The sequence below is a fragment of the Poeciliopsis prolifica genome, unplaced genomic scaffold (assembly GCF_027474105.1).
Source record: "Poeciliopsis prolifica strain line A6 unplaced genomic scaffold, Auburn_PproV2 SCAFFOLD098, whole genome shotgun sequence".
Lineage (NCBI taxonomy): Eukaryota > Metazoa > Chordata > Actinopteri > Cyprinodontiformes > Poeciliidae > Poeciliopsis > Poeciliopsis prolifica.
Window position 1 is genome coordinate 23,048 of NW_026562473.1, and position 8,894 is coordinate 31,941.

The window sequence follows — 8,894 nt, forward strand, 5'->3', positions numbered from 1 at the left end:
AATGCGGGCACTGATTCTGCGACTTCTCGAGTGCAAAGCAAGTGCTCTTCTACTTGAATGTGCACATGGTTACATGATAAAGGATCAGAAGATCTACGGATTTTCACATGGTTTCATTCAAAGGGAACGTTGTAAACCCGTGTCCCATTCTCCAGGACATTATGGTACCGACAATATACTCAATCTTAAGAGAAAAGACGAAGTCACAGAGAAAGACACCCTGGAGAATGCGGGCATCGATCCCGCTACCTCTCACATGCTAAGCGAGCGCTCTACCACTTGAGCTAATTCCCCACATGTTCACATAGAAAAGTGCCAGGAAACTCAGGATTTTAACAAGGGTTTGTTCCAACGTCATCTAAGGACTTATGTGCAAAGCTCAATCATCTCCCCAACACTTTGTGTGGAAATGAAGGACGAGGTGGCCGAGTGGTTAAGGCGATGGACTGCTAATCCATTGTGCTGAGCACGCATGGGTTCAAATCCCATCCTCGTCGTGTATGATGATACATCGGGAAGCAATATGTTCTCGGTACAAGGTGTCTTCTTTGGATAGTTCAAAGATCATTCAGATTGTTCACTTTACATCAAGGGAGTATTGATTGTACTTTTAATTCTCTCGAGACCTGTTATTATGACAAGAAAAGAGCAATTATACCAAATCCCATAACATCGGATTTGGAAACTGGCTCATGAGTATAGACTCTTGAGGCATACTCGAATACTTCACCAGAGACTGAATCTTCATGGATGGGACACATAAAAGACAGAGAAGTATAGAGGTGTCCGCTTAGAGAATGTGGGCATCATTCCTGCTGCTTCTCGCATGCAAAGTTAGTGCATTAGCTCTTGAATACCCACACGCTTACAAGAAAAGGGATCAGAAGATCTCCGGATCTGCAGACAGTTTCATTCAAGAGACCATGAAAAGAGATTGTTGTCAGCAATTATCCAATTCTACAAGATATTGTGGTACTTGACACGAAACTCGAACTCGACTTAGCAGCAAAGATAATGACATTCTGGAGAATGTGGGCATCGATCCCACTACTCTCACATGCAAAGCGAGCTCTACCACTTGAGCTAATTCCCCATATGCAAATGAGAAAAAGGATCAGAAAATCTCCGGACTGTCAGTAGGTTTCATCCAAGTGAACTTGGAAATCATATGGGCTCTAATGACCTATGCTTAGATTTGTGTGTTTGGGGTCTTCTTTGGATAGTTCAAAGAAGATCACTCAGAATGTTTACTTTTCATCAAGGTGATATTGCCTTTTCTTTTAATTCTCTCGAGAACTGCTATATTGAGTAGAAAAAGAGCAATTCAACCAAATTCCACTAAATCCATTTTGGCAACTGGGTCATGAGTATGAACTCTTGACTTGAATACTTCACGAGATGCTGAATCTTCATTGATGGGACACAAAACAGAGAGAGAAGTGTAGAGAAGGATGCTTGGACAATGCGGGCACTGATTCTGCGACTTTCGAGTGCAAAGCAAGCGCTCTTCTACTTGAATGTGCACATGGTTACATGAGAAAGGATCAGAAGATCTACGGATTTTCACATGGTTTCATTCAAGGGAACGTTGTAAACCCGTGTCCCATTCTCCAAGGACATTATGGTACTGACAATATACTCAATCTTAAGAGAAAAGACAAAGTCGCCCAGAAAGACATCCTGGAGAATGCGGCATCGATCCCGCTACCTCTCACATGCTAAGCGAGCGCTCTACCACTTGAGCTAATTCCCCACACTTTCACATATAAAGTGCCAGGAAACTCAGGATAACAAGGGTTTGTTCCAACGTCATCTAAGGACTTATGTGCAAAGCTCAATCATCTCCCCAACACTTTGTGTGGAAATGAAGGACGAGGTGGCGAGTGGTTAAGGCGATGGACTGCTAATCCATTGTGCTGAGCACGCATGGGTTCAAATCCCATCCTCGTCGTGTATGATGATACATCGCGAAGCAATTTTTCTCGGTACGAGGTGTCTTCTTCGAATAGTTCAAAGATCATTCAGATTGTTCACTTTACATCAAGGGAGTATTGATTGTACTTTAATTCTCTCGAGACCTGTTATCATGACAAGAAAAGAGCAATTATACCAAATCCCATAACATCGGATTTGGAAACTGGCTCATGAGTATAGACTCTTGAGGCATACTCGAATACTTCACCAGAGACTGAATCTTCATGGATGGGACACATAGAAGACAGAGAAGTATAGAGGTGTCCGCTTGGAGGAATGTGGGCATCATTCTCGCTCCTTCTCGCATGCAAAGTTAGTGCATTAGCTCTTGAATACCCACACGCTTACAAGAAAAGGGATCAGAAGATCTCCGGATCTGCAGACAGTTTCATTCAAGAGACCATGAAAAGAGATTGTTGTCAGCAATTATCCAATTCTACAAGATATTGTGGTACTTGACACGAAACTCGAACTCGACTTAGCAGCAAAGATAATGACATTCTGGAGAATGTGGGCATCGATCCCACTACCTCTCACATGCAAAGCGAGCGCTCTACCACTGAGCTAATTCCCATATGCAAATGAGAAAAAGGATCAGAAAATCTCCGGACTGTCAGTAGGTTTCATCCAAGTGAACTTGGGAGATCATATGGGCTCTAATTGACCTATGCTTAGATTTGTGTGTTTGGGGTCTTCTTTGGATAGTTCAAAGAAGATCACTCAGAATGTTTACTTTTCATCAAGGTGATATTGCCTTTTCTTTTAATTCTCTCGAGAACTGCTATATGAGTAGAAAAGAGCAATTCAACCAAATTCCACTAAATCCATTTTGGCAACTGGGTCATGAGTATGAACTCTTGACTTGAATACTTCAAGAGATGCTGAATCTTCATTGATGGGACACAAAAGAGGAGAAGTGTAGAGAAGGATGCTTGGACAATGCGGGCACTGATTCTGCGCGACTTATCGAGTGCAAAGCAAGCGCTCTTCTACTTGAATGTGCACATGGTTACATGAGAAAGGATCAGAAGATCTACGGATTTTCACATGGTTTCATTCAAGGGAACGTTGTAAACCCGTGTCCCATTCTCCAGGACATATGGTACTGACAATATACTCAATCTTAAGAGAAAAGACAAGTCGCCCAGAAAGACATCCTGGAGAATGCGGGCATCGATCCCGCTACCTATCACATGCTAAGCGAGCGCTCTACCACTTGAGCTAATTCCCCACACTTTCACATATTAAAGTGCAGGAAACTCAGGATTTTAACAGGGTTTGTTCCAACGTCATCTAAGGACTTATGTGCAAAGCTCGATCATCTCCCCAACACTTTGCGTGTAAATGAAGGACGAGGTGGCCGAGTGGTTAAGGCGATGGACTGCTAATCCATTGTGCTGAGCACGCATGGGTTCAAATCCCATCCTCGTCGTGTACGATACATCGGGAAGCAATATGTCTCGGTACAAGGTGTCTTCTTGGATAGTTCAAAGATTGTTCACTTTACATCAAGGGGAGTATTGATTGTACTTTTAATTCTCTCAAGACCTGTTATCATGACAAGAAAAGAGCAATTATACCAAATCCCATAACATCGGATTTGGAAACTGGCTCATGAGTATAGACTCTTGACTTGAATACTTCATGAGATGCTGAATCTTCATTGATGGGACACAAAACAGAGAGAGAAGTGTAGAGAAGGCTGCTTGGACAATGCGGGCACTGATTCTGCGACTTCTCGAGTGCAAAGCAAGTGCTCTTCTACTTGAATGTGCACATGGTTACATGATAAAGGATCAGAAGATCTACGGATTTTCACATGGTTTCATTCAAGGGAACGTTGTAAACCCGTGTCCCATTCTCAGGACATTATGGTACGACAATATACTCAATTTAAGAGAAAAGACGAAGTCACAGAGAAAGACACCCTGGAGAATGCGGGCATCGATCCCGCTACCTCTCACATGCTAAGCGAGCGCTCTACCATTGAGCTAATTCCCCACATGTTCACATAGAAAAGTGCCAGGAAATCAGGATTTAACAAGGGTTTGTTCCAACGTCATCTAAGGACTTATGTGCAAAGCTCAATCATCTCCCCAACACTTGTGTGGAAATGAAGGACGAGGTGGCCGAGTGGTTAAGGCGATGGACTGCTAATCCATTGTGCTGAGCACGCATGGGTTCAAATCCCATCCTCGTCGTGTATGATGATACATCGCGAAGCAATTTTTTCTCGGTACGAGGTGTCTTCTTCGAATAGTTCAAAGATCATTCAGATTGTTCACTTTACATCAAGGGAGCATTGATTGTACTTTTAATTCTCTCGAGACCTGTTATCATGACAAGAAAAGAGCAATTATACCAAATCCCATAACATCGGATTTGGAAACTGGCTCATGAGTATAGACTCTTGAGGCATACTCGAATACTTCACCAGAGACTGAATCTTCATGGATGGGACACATAGAAGACAGAGAAGTATAGAGGTGTCCGCTTGGAGAATGTGGCATCATTCTCGCTCCTTCTCGCATGCAAAGTTAGCGCATTAGCTCTTGAATACCCACACGCTTACAAGAAAAGGGATCAGAAGATCTCCGGATCTGCAGACAGTTTCATTCAAGAGACCATGAAAGAGATTGTTTTCAGCAATTATCCAATTCTACAAGATATTGTGGTACTTGACACGAAACTCGAACTCGACTTAGCAGCAAAGATAATGACATTCTGGAGAATGTGGGCATCGATCCCACTACTCTCACATGCAAAGCGAGCGCTCTACCACTTGAGCTAATTCCCCATATGCAAATGAGAAAAATCTCCGGACTGTCAGTAGGTTTCATCCAAGTGAACTTGGGAGATCATATGGGCTCTAATTGACCTATGCTTAGATTTGTGTGTTTGGGGTCTTCTTTGGATAGTTCAAAGAAGATCACTCAGAATGTTTACTTTTCATCAAGGTGATATTGCCTTTTCTTTTAATTCTCTCGAGAACTGCTATATGAGTAGAAAAGAGCAATTCAACCAAATTCCACTAAATCCATTTTGGAAACTGGCTCATGAGTATAGACTCTTGACTTGAATACTTCACGAGATGCTGAATCTTCATTGATGGGACACAAAACAGAGAAGTGTAGAGAAGGCTGCTTGGACACTGCGGGCACTGATTCTGCGACTTCTCGAGTGCAAAGCAAGCGCTCTTCTACTTGAATCTGCACATGGTTACATGATAAAGGATCAGAAGATCTACGGATTTTCACATGGTTTCATTCAAGGGAACGTTGTAAACCCGTGTCCCCATTCTCCAGGACATTATGGTACTGACAATATACTCAATCTTAGAGAAAAGACGAAGTCACAGAGAAAGACACCCTGGAGAATGCGGGCATCGATCCCGCTACCTCTCACATGCTAAGCGAGCGCTCTACCACTTGAGCTAATTCCCCACATGTTCACATAGAAAAGTGCCAGGAAACTCAGGATTTTAACAAGGGTTTGTTCCAACGTCATCTAAGGACTTATGTGCAAAGCTCAATCATCTCCCCAACACTTTGTGTGGAAATGAAGGACGAGGTGGCCGAGTGGTTAAGGCGATGGGACTGCTAATCCATTGTGCTGAGCACGCATGGGTTCAAATCCCATCCTCGTCGTGTATGATGATACATCGCGAAGCAATTTTTTCTCGGTACAAGGTGTCTTCTTTGGATAGTTCAAAGATCATTCAGATTGTTCACTTTACATCAAGGGAGTATTGATTGTACTTTTAATTCTCTCGAGACCTGTTATCATGACAAGAAAAGAGCAATTATACCAAATCCCATAACATCGGATTTGGAAACTGGCTCATGAGTATAGACTCTTGAGGCATACTCGAATACTTCACCAGAGACTGAATCTTCATGGATGGGACACATAGAAGACAGAGAAGTATAGAGGTGTCCGCTTGGAGAATGTGGGCATCATATCTCGCTCCTTCTCGCATGCAAAGTTAGTGCATTAGCTCTTGAATACCCACACGCTTACAAGAAAAGGGATCAGAAGATCTCCGGATCTGCAGACAGTTTCATTCAAGAGACCATGAAAAGAGATTGTTGTCAGCAATTATCCAATTCTACAAGATATTGTGGTACTTGACACGAAACTCGAACTCGACTTAGCAGCAAAGATAATGACATTCTGGAGAATGTGGGCATCGATCCCACTACCTCTCACATGCAAAGCGAGCGCTCTACCACTTGAGCTAATTCCCCATATGCAAATGAGAAAAAGGATCAGAAAATCTCCGGACTGTCAGTAGGTTTCATCCAAGTGAACTTGGGAAATCATATGGGCTCTAATTGACCTATGCTTAGATTTGTGTGTTTGGGGTCTTCTTTGGATAGTTCAAAGAAGATCACTCAGAATGTTTACTTTCATCAAGGTGATATTGCCTTTTCTTTTAATTCTCTCGAGAACTGCTATATTGAGTAGAAAAGAGCAATTCAACCAAATTCCACTAAATCCATTTTGGCAACTGGGTTCATGAGTATGAACTCTTGACTTGAATACTTCAAGAGATGCTGAATCTTCATTGATGGGACACAAAACAGAGAGAGAAGTGTAGAGAAGGATGCTTGGACAATGCGGGCACTGATTTCTGCGACTTCTCGAGTGCAAAGCAAGCGCTCTTCTACTTGAATGTGCACATGGTTACATGAGAAAGGATCAGAAGATTACGGATTTCACATGGTTTCATTCAAGGGAACGTTGTAAACCCGTGTCCCATTCTCCAGGACATTATGGTACTGACAATATACTCAATCTTAGAGAAAAGACAAAGTCGCCCAGAAAGACATCCTGGAGAATGCGGGCATCGATCCCGCTACCTCTCACATGCTAAGCGAGCGCTCTACCACTTGAGCTAATTCCCCACACTTCACATATAAAAGTGCCAGGAAACTCAGGATTGTAACAAGGGTTTGTTCCAACGTCATCTAAGGACTTATGTGCAAAGCTCGATCATCTCCCCAACACTTTGCGTGGAAATGAAGGACGAGGTGGCCGAGTGGTTAAGGCGATGGACTGCTAATCCATTGTGCTGAGCACGCATGGGTTCAAATCCCATCCTCGTCGTGTACGATACATCGGGAAGCAATATGTTCCTCGGTACAAGGTGTCTTCTTTGGATAGTTCAAAGATTGTTCACTTTACATCAAGGGAGTATTGATTGTACTTTTAATTCTCTCGAGACCTGTTATCATGACAAGAAAGAGCAATTATACCAAACCCATAACATCGGATTTGGAAACTGGCTCATGAGTATAGACTCTTGAGGCATACTCGAATACTTCACCAGAGACTGAATCTTCATGGATGGGACACATAAAAGACAGAGAAGTATAGAGGTGTCCGCTTAGAGAATGTGGGCATCATTCCTGCTGCTTCTCGCATGCAAAGTTAGTGCATTAGCTCTTGAATACCCACACGCTTACAAGAAAAGGGATCAGAAGATTTCCGGATCTGCAGACAGTTTCATTCAAGAGACCATGAAAAGAGATTGTTGTCAACAATTATCCAATTCTACAAGATATTGTGGTACTTGACATGAAACTCGACTTAGCAGCAAAGATAATGACATTCCGGAGAATGCGGGCATCAATCCCGCTACCTCTCACATGCAAGGCAAGCGCTCTACCACTTGAGCTAATTCCCCGTATGCAAATGAGAAAAAGGATCAGAAAATCTCCGGACTGTCAGTAGGTTTCATCCAAGTGAACTTGGGAGATCATATGGGCTCTAATTGACCTATGCTTAGATTTGTGTGTTTGGGGTCTTCTTTGGATAGTTCAAAGAAGATCACTCAGAATGTTTACTTTTCATCAAGGTGATATTGCCTTTTCTTTTAATTCTCTCGAGAACTGCTATATTGAGTAGAAAAGAGCAATTCAACCAAATTCCACTAAATCCATTTTGGCAACTGGGTCATGAGTATGAACTCTTGACTTGAATACTTCAAGAGATGCTGAATCTTCATTGATGGGACACAAAACAGAGAGAGAAGTGTAGAGAAGGATGCTTGGACAATGCGGGCACTGATTCTGCGACTTCTCGAGTGCAAAGCAAGCGCTCTTCTACTTGAATGTGCACATGGTTACAAGAGAAAGGATCAGAAGATCTAAGGATTTTCACATGGTTTCATTCAAGGGAACGTTGTAAACCCGTGTCCCATTCTCCAGGACATTGTGGTACTGACAATATACTCGATCTTAAGAGAAAAGATGATGTCTCCCAGAAAGACATCCTGGAGAATGCAGGCATCGATCCCGCTACCTCTCACTTGCGCCTGCAGCATCTCAATGTTAGAGCGGAGAAGGGCTTACTTTGCTCAAAGTAAGCCCAACGCCAGCCAATCGGTGCTTGCTTCAGCGAGCGCTCTACCACTTGAGCTAATTCCCCACATGTTCACATAGAAAAGTGCCAGGAAACTCAGGATTTTAACAAGGGTTTGTTCCAACGTCATCTAAGGACTTATATCCAAAGCTCAATCATCTCCCCAACACTTTGTGTGGAAATGAAGGACGAGGTGGCCGAGTGGTTAAGGCGATGGACTGCTAATCCATTGTGCTGAGCACGCATGGGTTCAAATCCCATCCTCGTCGTGTATGATGATACATCGCGAAGCAATTTTTCTCGGTACGAGGTGTCTTCTTCGAATAGTTCAAAGATCATTCAGATTGTTCACTTACATCAAGGAGTATTGATTGTACTTTTAATTCTCTCGAGACCTGTTATCATGACAAGAAAAGAGCAATTATACCAAATCCCATAACATCGGATTTGGAAACTGGCTCATGAGTATAGACTCTTGAGGCATACTCGAATACTTCACCAGAGACTGAATCTTCATGGATGGGACACATAAAAGACAGAGAAGTATAGAGGTG

General features: G+C 42.8%; 12 non-coding genes across 12 annotated transcripts; 7 read left to right on the forward strand and 5 right to left on the reverse strand.

Annotated features, from left to right (window-relative positions):
• Positions 1–221: 221 nt before the first annotated feature.
• trnaa-agc (transfer RNA alanine (anticodon AGC)) lies at positions 222–294 on the reverse strand. Its single transcript has one exon. It is a non-coding gene; the product is annotated as a tRNA-Ala (tRNA).
• A 121-nt stretch (positions 295–415) lies between these two features.
• Positions 416–497, forward strand: trnas-gcu (transfer RNA serine (anticodon GCU)). Its single transcript has one exon. It is a non-coding gene; the product is annotated as a tRNA-Ser (tRNA).
• Positions 498–1,870: 1,373 nt separating this feature from the next.
• trnas-gcu (transfer RNA serine (anticodon GCU)) lies at positions 1,871–1,951 on the forward strand. The gene has a single exon. It is a non-coding gene; the product is annotated as a tRNA-Ser (tRNA).
• A 1,373-nt stretch (positions 1,952–3,324) lies between these two features.
• trnas-gcu (transfer RNA serine (anticodon GCU)) lies at positions 3,325–3,406 on the forward strand. Its single transcript has one exon. It is a non-coding gene; the product is annotated as a tRNA-Ser (tRNA).
• A 497-nt stretch (positions 3,407–3,903) lies between these two features.
• trnaa-agc (transfer RNA alanine (anticodon AGC)) lies at positions 3,904–3,975 on the reverse strand. Its single transcript has one exon. It is a non-coding gene; the product is annotated as a tRNA-Ala (tRNA).
• A 118-nt stretch (positions 3,976–4,093) lies between these two features.
• On the forward strand, positions 4,094–4,175 carry trnas-gcu (transfer RNA serine (anticodon GCU)). Its single transcript has one exon. It is a non-coding gene; the product is annotated as a tRNA-Ser (tRNA).
• Positions 4,176–5,344: 1,169 nt separating this feature from the next.
• trnaa-agc (transfer RNA alanine (anticodon AGC)) lies at positions 5,345–5,417 on the reverse strand. The gene has a single exon. It is a non-coding gene; the product is annotated as a tRNA-Ala (tRNA).
• Positions 5,418–5,538: 121 nt separating this feature from the next.
• trnas-gcu (transfer RNA serine (anticodon GCU)) lies at positions 5,539–5,621 on the forward strand. The gene has a single exon. It is a non-coding gene; the product is annotated as a tRNA-Ser (tRNA).
• Positions 5,622–6,148: 527 nt separating this feature from the next.
• trnaa-ugc (transfer RNA alanine (anticodon UGC)) lies at positions 6,149–6,221 on the reverse strand. Its single transcript has one exon. It is a non-coding gene; the product is annotated as a tRNA-Ala (tRNA).
• Positions 6,222–6,808: 587 nt separating this feature from the next.
• Positions 6,809–6,881, reverse strand: trnaa-agc (transfer RNA alanine (anticodon AGC)). The gene has a single exon. It is a non-coding gene; the product is annotated as a tRNA-Ala (tRNA).
• A 120-nt stretch (positions 6,882–7,001) lies between these two features.
• Positions 7,002–7,083, forward strand: trnas-gcu (transfer RNA serine (anticodon GCU)). Its single transcript has one exon. It is a non-coding gene; the product is annotated as a tRNA-Ser (tRNA).
• A 1,444-nt stretch (positions 7,084–8,527) lies between these two features.
• trnas-gcu (transfer RNA serine (anticodon GCU)) lies at positions 8,528–8,609 on the forward strand. The gene has a single exon. It is a non-coding gene; the product is annotated as a tRNA-Ser (tRNA).
• The last annotated feature ends 285 nt before the right edge of the window (positions 8,610–8,894 follow it).